The sequence below is a fragment of the Paralichthys olivaceus genome, chromosome 13 (genome assembly GCF_024713975.1).
Source record: "Paralichthys olivaceus isolate ysfri-2021 chromosome 13, ASM2471397v2, whole genome shotgun sequence".
In the NCBI taxonomy this organism is placed as follows: Eukaryota; Metazoa; Chordata; class Actinopteri; order Pleuronectiformes; family Paralichthyidae; genus Paralichthys; species Paralichthys olivaceus.
In genome coordinates this window covers 24,971,344-24,983,692 of record NC_091105.1, presented here as the reverse complement: position 1 = coordinate 24,983,692, position 12,349 = coordinate 24,971,344, and positions in this window count along the sequence as shown.

Below are 12,349 nucleotides of genomic sequence, written 5' to 3'. Positions count from 1 at the left end.
CATGGTTTCTCTCTGTCTCTGAAATTGGTACAGTCTCTCTGTCACCGACCTGGATTCATGCATGATTAAAAAATCAAGCAACATTTGGAAATGTCTTTCGCTCTCACCGTCTCTCATGTACACCTGGATAATATGTGTCTCTCTGTACGCGAGCATCGGCGACGAGCACAAGGCACCCATTCAAAATGTCTCGGCAGGAGAGATTTTCTAGTTTTATTTTATATTTAATTTATATTTTTACTTATGCTATTTTCCATCTATAGACGCTATATAGAAAAAAAAATTGATTTTAAATTAGTGTTAGCTGTAGTCCATGATCATGTTTTGGTAAGCTAATAGTTATTAACTTATTGTTATATTAAGTATACAGAATTCGGTTTTAAAAGTTTTTGATGGTGGTCTAAAATTATTTTTGCCTTTTAGGTTGCTGGTTCCAACATGATCAGGAAATGTAATTTGTCAGCAGCTTCTTTCACCTCCAGAATAGTTATTTAAACACTAAAGGCTGCAACACAGCCACTATTCCAGAATCAGCCCTCCTAGATGCCTCTACACTGATTGCATTTGTACATTTCAGACACTTAATGCACTGAGTCATTTGTCAAGATATCATACAGCACAACTTAGCTGTTGTGCAGAGCAGAGTCAGGGGCCTCTGTTATTTAAATGCCCTTCATGCCCATTTCAGCAACCCTTTTCTGAATCAGCCCTTTTCAGTCATCTCAGAAAGCATTTGAAAACAGTGACATGCCCATATAAGGATTGTAGCTATAGCACAAATGTGGACTCTTCATTCAATTCCCATAAAAGTAGAGCACACCAAGCAAGTTTTGCAGCAGACTTTCAAACTGATATTGTCAGTGAGGATCCCCATAATCTCCAAGCCAGTATTTCTGAGGTAACTAATAATTTGCATGAAGAATGCCCAGGCCAGAGCACAGAAGTGGGGAATGATGATCAGTGTGGCACTGACAGTCTAAGAAATCCACTTAAAAAAAATGGTCTTCCTTATTCCTAAAGGTGCAGGCTATCCTCCATGTCTCAAACACAGCTACTCAAGAAAGAGTAGACCACTTGAATCAGATCTTCTCCTTATCTGAGCCATTGATCAAAGAGGCAGTTAGTGACATACTGCAGAGAAACGGTCACAGTATTGCAGACCCTACACTGAGTGAAGTTGTTGCTGTCATGGATTGCAATGTTCTATCTACATCAACCTCTAAAGGTGCTGAGTTTAGTTCATCCAAGTGCAGAAACCTTTATTGAGTGCAACTATCCTTGTATAATGCCAGTGGAGTATCAGTTGGAGCAACCTGGTCATACCAGTGTGTATGTTCCTATCCTTTAAATGAAAAGACTTTCTCAACGAGATTACTGAACCAAATACTGCATCTGGTCAATATGCATCATGCTCTGATGGCTCTCATTTCCTTGAAAATGAGTTACTGTCAACAGGTGATCTCCTCCTACCACTCCAGCTATATATTGATGATCTTGAAATTGCTAATCCGCTTGGCACATCATGCAAAATTCACAAACTTTGCGCTGTATATTAGGTCCTCACTAATGTGCCGCCAAAATACCCATCAGCATTACATGCTATACAGCTAGCAATACTGGTGACATACCTCTATAAGTATGGATATGCAGCAGTGATGTTCATACTCTGGAACAAGATGGTGTCTTCATTGAAAGAGTTCGTCAGAATATCAGAGGCACCATCTTTTGTGTTTCTGTTGACAATCTGGCTGCTCATGGATTAGGTGACTTTGTAGAGTCATTTAGAGCAGGCCATGTTTGCAGATTCTGTATGGGCTCTGTAGAACAGTTTCAAGTAACTGAAGTCAGAGGAAATTTCCTCAGAGAACCAAAGCCAGCCATGACCTACATGTACAAACCATTCAAGAAAGTGACACTTTGAGCAGCCACTTTGGTGTTAAAGGTGGCTGTGTCTTGCGTGAGTCCCTGAATTACTTTCATACAATCATTGGTTTCCTCCAGATATACTCCATGGTCTTCTGGAAGGTATCATTCCCATGGAGCTTTCTCTTTGTGTTAAAGAGATGATTTGGCTGAAGTACTTCACTTTGTAGTATTTGAACCACAAGATTACATCATTCCCATATCAGCGCACCGATAAAATGGATAGACCTCAGCCAAACTACCTGACCTGACGCGTCTGCAAAAAACGGTGAGTTTTCACGCACTGGAACACCCCTAAATCGTCACAAAGAATAAGAAGAAGAAGAACTCCTTCAATAACAAAAGGTTTGTTGACGACTATTTTTCGTCATAGTCTTTGTCAACAAAATTAACACTGCATGACGCTCAACATTTCAAAAATATTTTGAAGACAATGGCAATCAGACACCAACACATGACAGCATATCATCTTGCTGCACCATCATTTTTCAAGCCAAAAACTCAGGTATCCAGGGTTGACTCTGTTCTGGTTTCAGCTCTACCAGAGGTTGCTCAAGTACACATTAGAGAACAAACAACTAGTGACACAATCTACAGGACATCAAAGGTGACCATTGATGGCAAGGACGATGCCATCTCACTTTCGCAAGACTCCAGCTCTACTCCATCTACTGATCTACTTTCAGATGTGTCATCTCCAGAACGTCTCAGCAGGTGGCCTCCAGGTCCTTTTCCAGTTCCCACATTTGTGCTTGATGTTGAACTGAAACTTAAATATGGAAATGCCGAATATGAGAAGAAAAACAGACACCTTAAGTTGATGAGAGCTAAAGCACGACATTTTAGAAATGCTTGCATCTACTTTATATGGTTTTAAGGTTTACCAAAGTGATAAAGAGACTGCAATGGCTACTGAGGCTCTTGTAGCTTGAAGGAAGCAGGATCTGAGACTGGCTGGAATGGATGGAAAAACAGCATCAAGTTTAAGGTGGGCAATTACAGGAACAAGATGAGATGGACTGGATGTCAGGAGGTCACTGTTAATGCTCGAAAAAGAAGTAGGAGTATTCCTGAAAATGAACCTTCACATTCCAATATTAAAAGACCCAAGCGAGTGTAACCTGGACGTGTGTCCCTCTCTCTTACAGAACAGATCTATGCTGCTGACCTAAGTATAATATCTACAATATCTAAATCTCGGGTCTGTATCAAAAATCTTAGACCTAGGACCATTCAGCTCAGAATTATCGATGGTTTACTCAGATTCACGCTCACTCATCTTCTAGGTTTGGGAAAGGAGATTGGCAGTAGCAGGCTCTGTAAGGGAGTAAATAAGACCTCCAACACACACACAACACACAGGACCACAGTTTTATGAAACAGAAAATTGTCTTTATATAAATATCCTTTTCAGTTTCATTTAACTTCTGTTTAAGTAGGAACAGCTTCATGTAAAATAATTAACTCAAATATACCACAAAGAAACAATTTAAACAACCAATATGAATGTAAAACTAAAATAAAGTATTTCAATACACTTCAATACACAAATGCACTTTGTTTTAGGAAAAAAAATTAATAAATGTGGTACCACTTCACTGTTTCTCAGTTATAGTCGTTTAAATTCACTTAAAGCTGTTTGTCTCACTGGTTTGAACCATTTTACTTTGAATGTTCCTCGGTTGTCAACCTTCAGTTTCCTTATGATGTCAGTTTTAGTCAGTTATCAGTTTATCTTGGTTGTCAACTGTCATTTATTGGTTAGTCTTGGGCCCAAGAACAAAAAACAACCTGAGTTTCAAGCAGAATAAAGTAGCAAAGAAATGGATAAAGACCTTCTCAGGTGGGTTTCCTTTTGTTTTGGTTCCTACTGCCCTCCTAGTACGGAAAGCATCCTCGTGTCGACGTCCTGGCACGCAGAAGGCATCCACGAACAGCAATGAAGTCCTGGACCTCGATGAAGCAGTTCCTCACATGGCACAGACAGAATCGTCCCTGAAAAAAAAAACTGTCAGAATAGTTCTAAAATTGAGGAAAACACCCTGACGGAGCCTCTCCTACAACCAACTTCGGTGTCTTAGAGGTAGGTACTCGTTCATGGTTCACTGCTAAAAACTCTTAATCATATGCTAATTGGAGAACAGAGTGCTTCGCAGCAGCACAGAGTTTTTCTGACTTCTCTCAGTTCTCTGCTCTTTTTTTTCGTGTCACGCCTTCACACACCGAGAGCTGCAGGTCAAGGCGCGTTGCGGAAATCTGAATACCAGCCAAAAAACTACCATACGATGCATTTAAGGAACCCGGTATTTTCTAGTACTCTAAATCTAATCGGGGTTACACGAGCAGAAGTCAACTTCCTACCCAACTTTCCCCAAGGAAAGGATCCTTCAAGCCTTGAGCAGTTGAGGCAGACAATTGTTGAAGAAGTCAAGAAGACAGAGAAGAACCTGCCCCTCATTGGAAAGATGATGGAGACCACATTTCCCCTGCGCCGACAGACCACAGTGATGTCCTGCCCACCAGTGAACAAGCTCATGGTAATATGGATCAGCTCTCTCTTTAAAGTGAAAATTGTGATTCTTACTCATTTGGTAGCTATTTGCTGCTTGATAAATGTGTGTGAGATTCTTCAAATTGAACTGTTTAAGTGTTGTTGCTGTATTGTCCTCTTGCTATTACTTCAATTTAGTTGTATGCAGAGATACAGTGGATTATGAATCAGAACCTGCTCAACACATTCTATGCTGAGCTTGACTGCCATCTTCCTTCATAGGTTGAACCAGTGGAACATTGGACAGGTTTAATGATTCAAATGAGCTTTTTGAAATTTGCAATTAGTCCACTTTGTGTTTGCTATTTGTCTGATTGCATTAAAGATTTGAACAGGTTATTTGTGGACATATGTTTTGATTTGACTGTTTAAAATCAGCTTTGTTCAGTAAACTCTGCAGTATATAGAATTCTATTTTTATCTGAATAGGTTATCCATGACATCCACACCAAGCGCACTACCGTTCTCCATGCCCTTCCTGTGTATCTGCACAAAGACGTCTCTGGATTTTTCAGAACCTGCACAGTGAGATACTACTGTGTATTATGTAAATTGTTCATCAAAAGATGGCGCCGTACTAACGGGAGCCTGTCGTAGCAGCTCCGTGTATTACTGTCGGTCTTTTGTGTTTTTATTACGTTTGCTGTTTGTTTTTTATATTTATTTTTGCACTGCTCTGTGCATCTTCGTGCCGCACAAAGACGAGATGCTTTTGCAACCGATTGGACACTTTTTATCACTTTTAACCGCACTTCGGTCTCTTCGGATCACTGGAAGCATGCCGGCAACACACGCCGGCATTGTTTACACCCGCGACCAGCTGATGGCCCTGAGGCACACCCCCCTCTTGGCCGGAGAGAGACCCACCATCCCGGAGGAGCTAAAGAAGAGACGGCGGGGCTGTAGAGCGGGGCTTAAACGGAGGATGGCGAAGAGGAAGTTTAAGCCCTTCATCCCTGCAGTTATCACTTGAAACGTGAGGTCGCTGGCAAATAAAGTGGACGAACTGGAAGCGCTCATCAGAACGCAGAGGGAGTACAGGGAGTCCAGTATTGTGTGTCTCACGGAAACGTGGCTGCACGAGCAGATACCGGACTCCAACGTCACCATTCCCGGCTTCCAGACGGTTCGAGCCGACAGAGACACCACCGCGACCGGCAAGAGGAAAGGAGGGTGGTGTCACCCCGGGTACGTCACCGTCAAACAGCGTGTATGCAACCCGGACATCGAGCTCGTCGCAGTCGGACTTCGTCCATATTATTTGCCGAGGGAGTTTACCAGTGTTTTCGCCATCACTGTTTATATTCCTCCATCTGGGAACGCAGCAGCAGCGTGTGACGTCATCCACACTGTAACTGCAGGATTACAGACACAACACCCCGGGGCCTTCATCGTCATCACAGGCGACTTTAACCATGCTTCCCTCTCATCCACACTCCCAACATTCTTCCAGTTTGTAAAATGTGCCACCCGTGACAATAAGACTTTGGACCTGCTGTATGCAAATGTTAAGGATGCATACAGCTCCACTGCCCTGCCACCACTGGGCAGATCAGACCACAACCTAGTCCTGCTCTCCCCATCATACAAGCCTGTGGTTCAGCGGCACCCAGTCAAAGTGAGGACAGTGAGGAAATGGACTCCTGAGGCCATGGAAACACTGCGTGGAGCGCTGGAGGCCACAGACTGGGATGCTCTGTATGAGCCACATGGTGAGGACATTGATGGCATGACTGACTGTGTCTCTGAGTACATTGGGTTCTGCATAGACAACACCATCCCCACTAAAGAGGTCCGCTGTTACCCAAATAACAAACCGTGGGTAACAAGCGACCTGAAGGCCCTTCTCAACGAGAAGAAGAGAGCCTTTAGATCACGGGACAGAGCAGAACTCAAACGGGTACAAAGGGAGCTAAAGCGCAGCATCAGGGAGAGCAAGGACAACTACAGAAGAAAACTGGAGCACAAACTGGAGGACAACAATAGCAGAGACGTCTGGAGTGGGATGAAGGAGATCACCGGCTTCCAGAGGAGAGGTGAGGGAGCAACGGGGAATGAACGACGTGCGAACGAGCTGAACACGTTCTTCAATAGGTTCAACAACAACCCCCCCACCCCCAGCGGACCCTCCACTGCCTCCACTGCCTCTACTGCTTCTCAGAGCAACAACCCCCCACCTCCCCCCACCACCCTCTGCCCCACACCACACCCGTCACCATCTCCCCCCACCCCTCCGCTGGCTTTCACCACAGACTTTTTCACACCTTCCACCCCCGGGACATCCTCACATCACCCACAGTCCCCCACCACCACCACCTCCTGCAACACACACCTCTTTGCATCACCCTCAAACCCACCACTGACATCCCCTACCCTCCAGTCTGGACTGCACATCACAGCCAGCCAGGTGAGGAGAGAGCTGGACAGGCTCAAACAGAGGAAAGCTGCTGGACCGGACCGCATCAGCCCTCGTGTGCTGAAGGCATGTTCCAGCCAGCTCTGTGGAGTCCTCCAGCACCTCTTCAACCTGAGCCTACACCTTCAGAGAGTGCCAGTGCTCTGGAAAACATCCTGCCTGGTCCCAGTGCCCAAAAAAGGACGTCCTGCTGCACTGGAGGACTACAGGCCGGTGGCACTGACCTCTCACATCATGAAGGTCATGGAGAGACTGGTATTGGCACACCTCAGACCGCTGGTGTGCCCATCACAAGACTCCCTGCAGTTTGCATATCAGCCCCATGTTGGGGTTGATGATGCAATCATCTACCTGCTGCAGAAGGCCTACTCCTCTCTGGACAGACCCAACACCTCAGTCCGGATCATGTTTTTTGATTTCTCCAGCGCCTTCAACACCATCCAGCCCAGACTGCTGAAGGCCAAACTGGAGGGCACGCGGGTGAGTGCTCCCCTCATCACTTGGGTCGATGACTATCTGACGGGCAGACCACAGTTTGTGAGATTACAGAACTGTGTGTCTGATCGTCTGATCAGTAACATCGGGGCCCCCCAGGGAACTGTACTGTCCCCCTTCCTCTTCAACACATACACTGCTGACTTTAAGCACTGCACTGAATCGTGTCATCTGCAGAAGTTCTCTGATGACACGGCCATTGTGGGGTGTGTTGAGGGCGGGGGGGAGGCTGAGTACAGGGGCCTGGTTGACCGCTTTGTGAAGTGGTGTGGGGAGAACCGCCTGCAGCTCAACGTGGAGAAGACGAAGGAGATGGTGGTGGATTTCAGGAGGAACAAGCCCGTGCCCTCTCCTGTCTGCATCGGTGGGACGGATGTGGAGGTGGTACCTGCATACAAGTACCTGGGTATCACACTGGATAATAAACTGGACTGGTCCACTCACACAGAGGCCGTCTACAAGAAGGGCCTGAGCCGGCTTTACTTCCTGAGGAGGCTCGGGTCCTTCAATGTCTGCAACAAGATGCTGCAGATGTTCTATCAGTCTGTTGTGGCGAGCACCATCTTCTTTGCTGTGGTGTCCTGGGGTGCGGGCATCAAGGCAAAGGACGCCAACAGACTGAACAAAATCATCAGGAAAGCCGAGTCTGTGGTTGGCTCTAAGCTTGTCACCCTGGAGGAGGTGGTGGAGAACAGGATGCTGGCAAAACTGCTGGCAATCATGGACAATCCCTCTCACCCCCTCCACAAAACACTGGACAAGTTAAAGAGCAGCTTCAGCCACAGGCTCATCCAACCCCGCTGCTCTAAGGAGCGATACAGGAAATCGTTCATTCCAACCGCAATAAGACTCTATAACTCATCTACCTCTGTCAGAGCCACCATTACAGAACTGCACTAATATACCTGTCACCTTTGCACCATGTACCCTGCACTACACTACGTGTGTTAATTTAAACCACTTTAATATTACAGACCTTTTTATACAATAATATTGTCTTTTGCACATCCAGTCCACGTATTCTTACACTGCCAGTATATTGTATAGTCAAGTACTTATAATTATACCCTACTATATATTATATATCATATCATATTATATCATACTCTGCATATTCTCTGTATATTCTTCGGATTTACAAGTCTAGATACACATATTTATACATGTGTACATGCTATTATTATATTATTATTATCACTACTACTACTACTATTATTATTATTATATATACTATTGCTGCCATTATTACTATATACTGCTATTATATTGGTATAATTACTGTCTATATAAATATATATTATGTTATATTGTATACTATATATATATATATAAATATATACTGTACTAATATTCTTATATACTGTCTAACAATAACATTACCATCATATCATTATTACTTTTATCATCATATTGCCACTGCACTACTTGTCTGCCTATTCATCTTGTGTTTCTGTTTCTGTTCTTTTTACCTAAATGTTTTGTTTTGTTTTGTTCTATTGCATTGTGTTTTGTTGTGTTCCGATACACAAGCTGCTATGACACCTTAATTTCCCTCCGGGGATGAATAAAGTACTCTATCTATCTAAAATACTAACATGTTTTAGGACTTACCTTTGTTTAGTCTACCCATACAGTTTTCTTGATGGTCTGTTTTCTTTCTCCACGCTACAAAGGAACTGAATTGGCATTTTGTTCAAAGTGATAAGATGTTCAGTAAAACAATTTCCTGTATATGTCCTTTAGCTTAGTTTCAGTCTATCTCACACCACTTAGATTCTCTGGTAAATTGGCTGATTCATGTGTGCAGAACATGGATCTTCTGTTTTTTACCTCTTACAGTGAGACCCAGGTCTCCCTTGTTAAATAGGTATTGGATCTCAAAGGGACTTGGTTAAATAATGATAAATTATATCAATCAATTGCCTCAAAGATTTTACGTTTTGAGTCACATGTTTTTAGGTATACTAACTCAACATATTTGACTAAAGTGTACTTCAAACAATGACAACACAAACTTATAAACATTGAGTTTTGTTAACATAAAAAGATGTGGTTGTCTACTTATTTTTTTAAGTTCTGTGGTTTGAAAACTGGAACCTTTAAGTAATAGTAACTGATAATAATTGAGTTGCCTTAACAGAAAACTGTAAGTCAAATTAACTGCAAATATTTGAGCACTTCATTTAAATTAACTGTTATCAAAAGGTACAAGTAATCCAAACTTTTATGTTCTGGAAAAATTTGACTTTTAAGTTGATCAGCTTAAAAAAATTGAGGCAACGAGATGAATCTCTTCTTCAATAGGTTCAGCTCACAGTCTTCAACACAACCCCCTTCTGCCTTCGTGGACACTCTCTCACCTCCTGAGTACGCTTCCTCTCTCCCCTCCACCCCTCCTCCTCCCTCCCCTCTCTCTCTCAGTAACAACCTACCAGGTCAGAGGACAGCTGGGGAGACTACATCCGAACAAGGCTGCTGGCCTGGACGGTCTCAGCCCAAGGCTCCTGAGGGCCTGTGCCACCCAGCTGTCTGTTATCCTGCAACACCTCTTCAACCTGAGTCTACAACAGGGGATGGTCCAAGCGCTGTGGAAGACATCATGCCTGGTTCCTGTCCCCAAGAGGAAGTCACCATCTGGACCAGAGGACTACCGCCCGGTGGCCCTGACGTCCCACGTGATGAAGGTGCTGGAGCGGCTGGTATTGGCTCACGTTACACCACAGGGGAAATCCCTACTGGACCCACTTCAGTTTGCATATCAGCCTAATGTGGGGGTGGATGACGCCATCATTTACCTGCTGCAACGAGCTCAGTCGCACCTGGATGAGGCTGGCTGTACTGTAAGAATCACTTTCTTTGATTTCTCCAGTGCATTCAACACCATTCAGCCACTGTTGCTGGGTGAGAAGCTGCAGGTGATGGGGGTAGACATGCCCACCATCTCCTGGATTATTGACTACCTGACAGGCAGACCACAGTTTGTGCAGCTGGGTTGTGGTCTGTCTGATGTGGTGGTCAGTGATGTAGGAGCCCCGCAGGGGACTGTGCTGTCCCCCTTCCTGTTCACCTTATACACCTCAGATTTTCAGCATGACTCTGGGTCATGCCACCTGCAGAAGTTCTCTGATGACTTTGCGGTGGTTGGGTGTATAAGGGATGGACGGGAGGAGGAGTACAGAGCAGTGGTGGCGGACTTTGTGGAGTGGGACAGTGAGAGTCACCTGCGTCTGAATGTGGCGAAGACCAAGGAGATGGTGATAGACTTCAGGCGGAAGACGACAGCTCCACGACCGCTGATTGTGTTGGGGGAGGAGACGGAGATGGTTGTGGAATACAAATACCTGGGTGTGACCATCAACAATAGACTGGACTGGAAGTCGAACACTACTGCTGTGTATAAGAAGGGGGTGAGCAGGCTCTTCTTCCTGAGGAGGCTACAATCCTTTAATGTATGCAGCAAGATGTTGGAGATGTTCTACCAGTCCGTTGTGGCCAGCGCACTGTTCTTTGCCGTTGTGTGCTGGGGGAGCAGCATTGGAGCCGGGGAAACGAAAAGATTTAATAAACTAATTAAGAAGGCTGGCTCCATCATCGACTGCAAACTGGACAACATGGAAACTGTGGTGGAGAGGAGGATGCTGAACAAACTGCTATCCATCATGGATAACCCCGACCACCTTCTCCACCAAATCCTCCAGGCTCAGAGGAGCACATTCTCAGACTCAGACAACTCCGCTGCCACAAGGACAGATTCAGGAAGTCATTCCTGCCATCCGCCATCAGGTTCTATAATAACTCCTTGTAGCAATTGTAACATCTGAAGGTTTAACTTAACTACATAAGTCTCGTAGTCCCATCTGCATTGTAAATTAAATTTATTCGCTGCTATTTATAATGACTGGTATTCAATATCAGTAAATGTTATTCTTGTAGATTGTATATAGTAGCTAGTCTCTTTTGCACATCACTGTATCACTTACTACCTGCACTGTTTTTATCACTTTATCGCTGTACCTCTTCGCTTGCACTGTTTTATGTTTTTATGTTCTTATGCTCCTTGATTATTGGAACATTCCATTAGTCTCCTCTGTTTTTAACTTAAATTTTTAACTTTGCCTCAATTTAGCTCTGTCTGAACAACTCAGTCACGATATCCTACATATATCTGTACTTATTGCACGCCTATACAGCTGGAACAAAAGAATTTCCCATCGGGGATGAATAAAGTATGTCTATCTATCTATCTATCTATCAGGCCAGATGAGGAGCAAATTGCCACCTGCAGCAGGAAGTTAGGGGGTCAAATATGAAGTCTCCCAAACCCAGGAGGAGAATGACCAGGAGCTGCAGGAGTACGAAGCTCTACACACACCACTTCAAGCTGATCAGCAGCAAAGGGGGGAAACAGGGAACAGTCAGTTAAGTGTGATCTCACCTGCTCTGAAGCCCCTGAACACAAGTCCTAGACCAGGAAAAATTTTAATCACCGGAGCAACTGGCGAAATTCAGCTGCAATCAGAACAGCATGTATCTCAGGCAAGAGAGGAAGTCTTGCGACAAAGTGTTCAAGGTGCTCCACCGACTGCCACTCTGGAAAACTCAGGGCCTATGATTAGGAACTTGGTAACCCCTAGTAGTGCAGTGACTTTTGACCTCCTATCAGGTGACTCCAACAGCCCGTCCAGTGGACATAAATGATCCACTCCAAGGGGGTGTATCCCATCTAACCCTGGTTCACTCTGCTTTGGTCTCTGATGGCAGAAGAACTTGCCAATAATGCTTATTATTATATGAAACACCATCAAATCTTGGACGGACTCCACATCCAGTGCAAGGGGGGAGGCAGTGTCCTGTTCAATACTGTAGGGGCTATGGAACCCTCCGGACTTGGACGATTCTGATGGCCCAGGTCCTTGATGAGGATATGGGATCCACACCCATCAGCTTGAGTCCCTTGCAAGGGA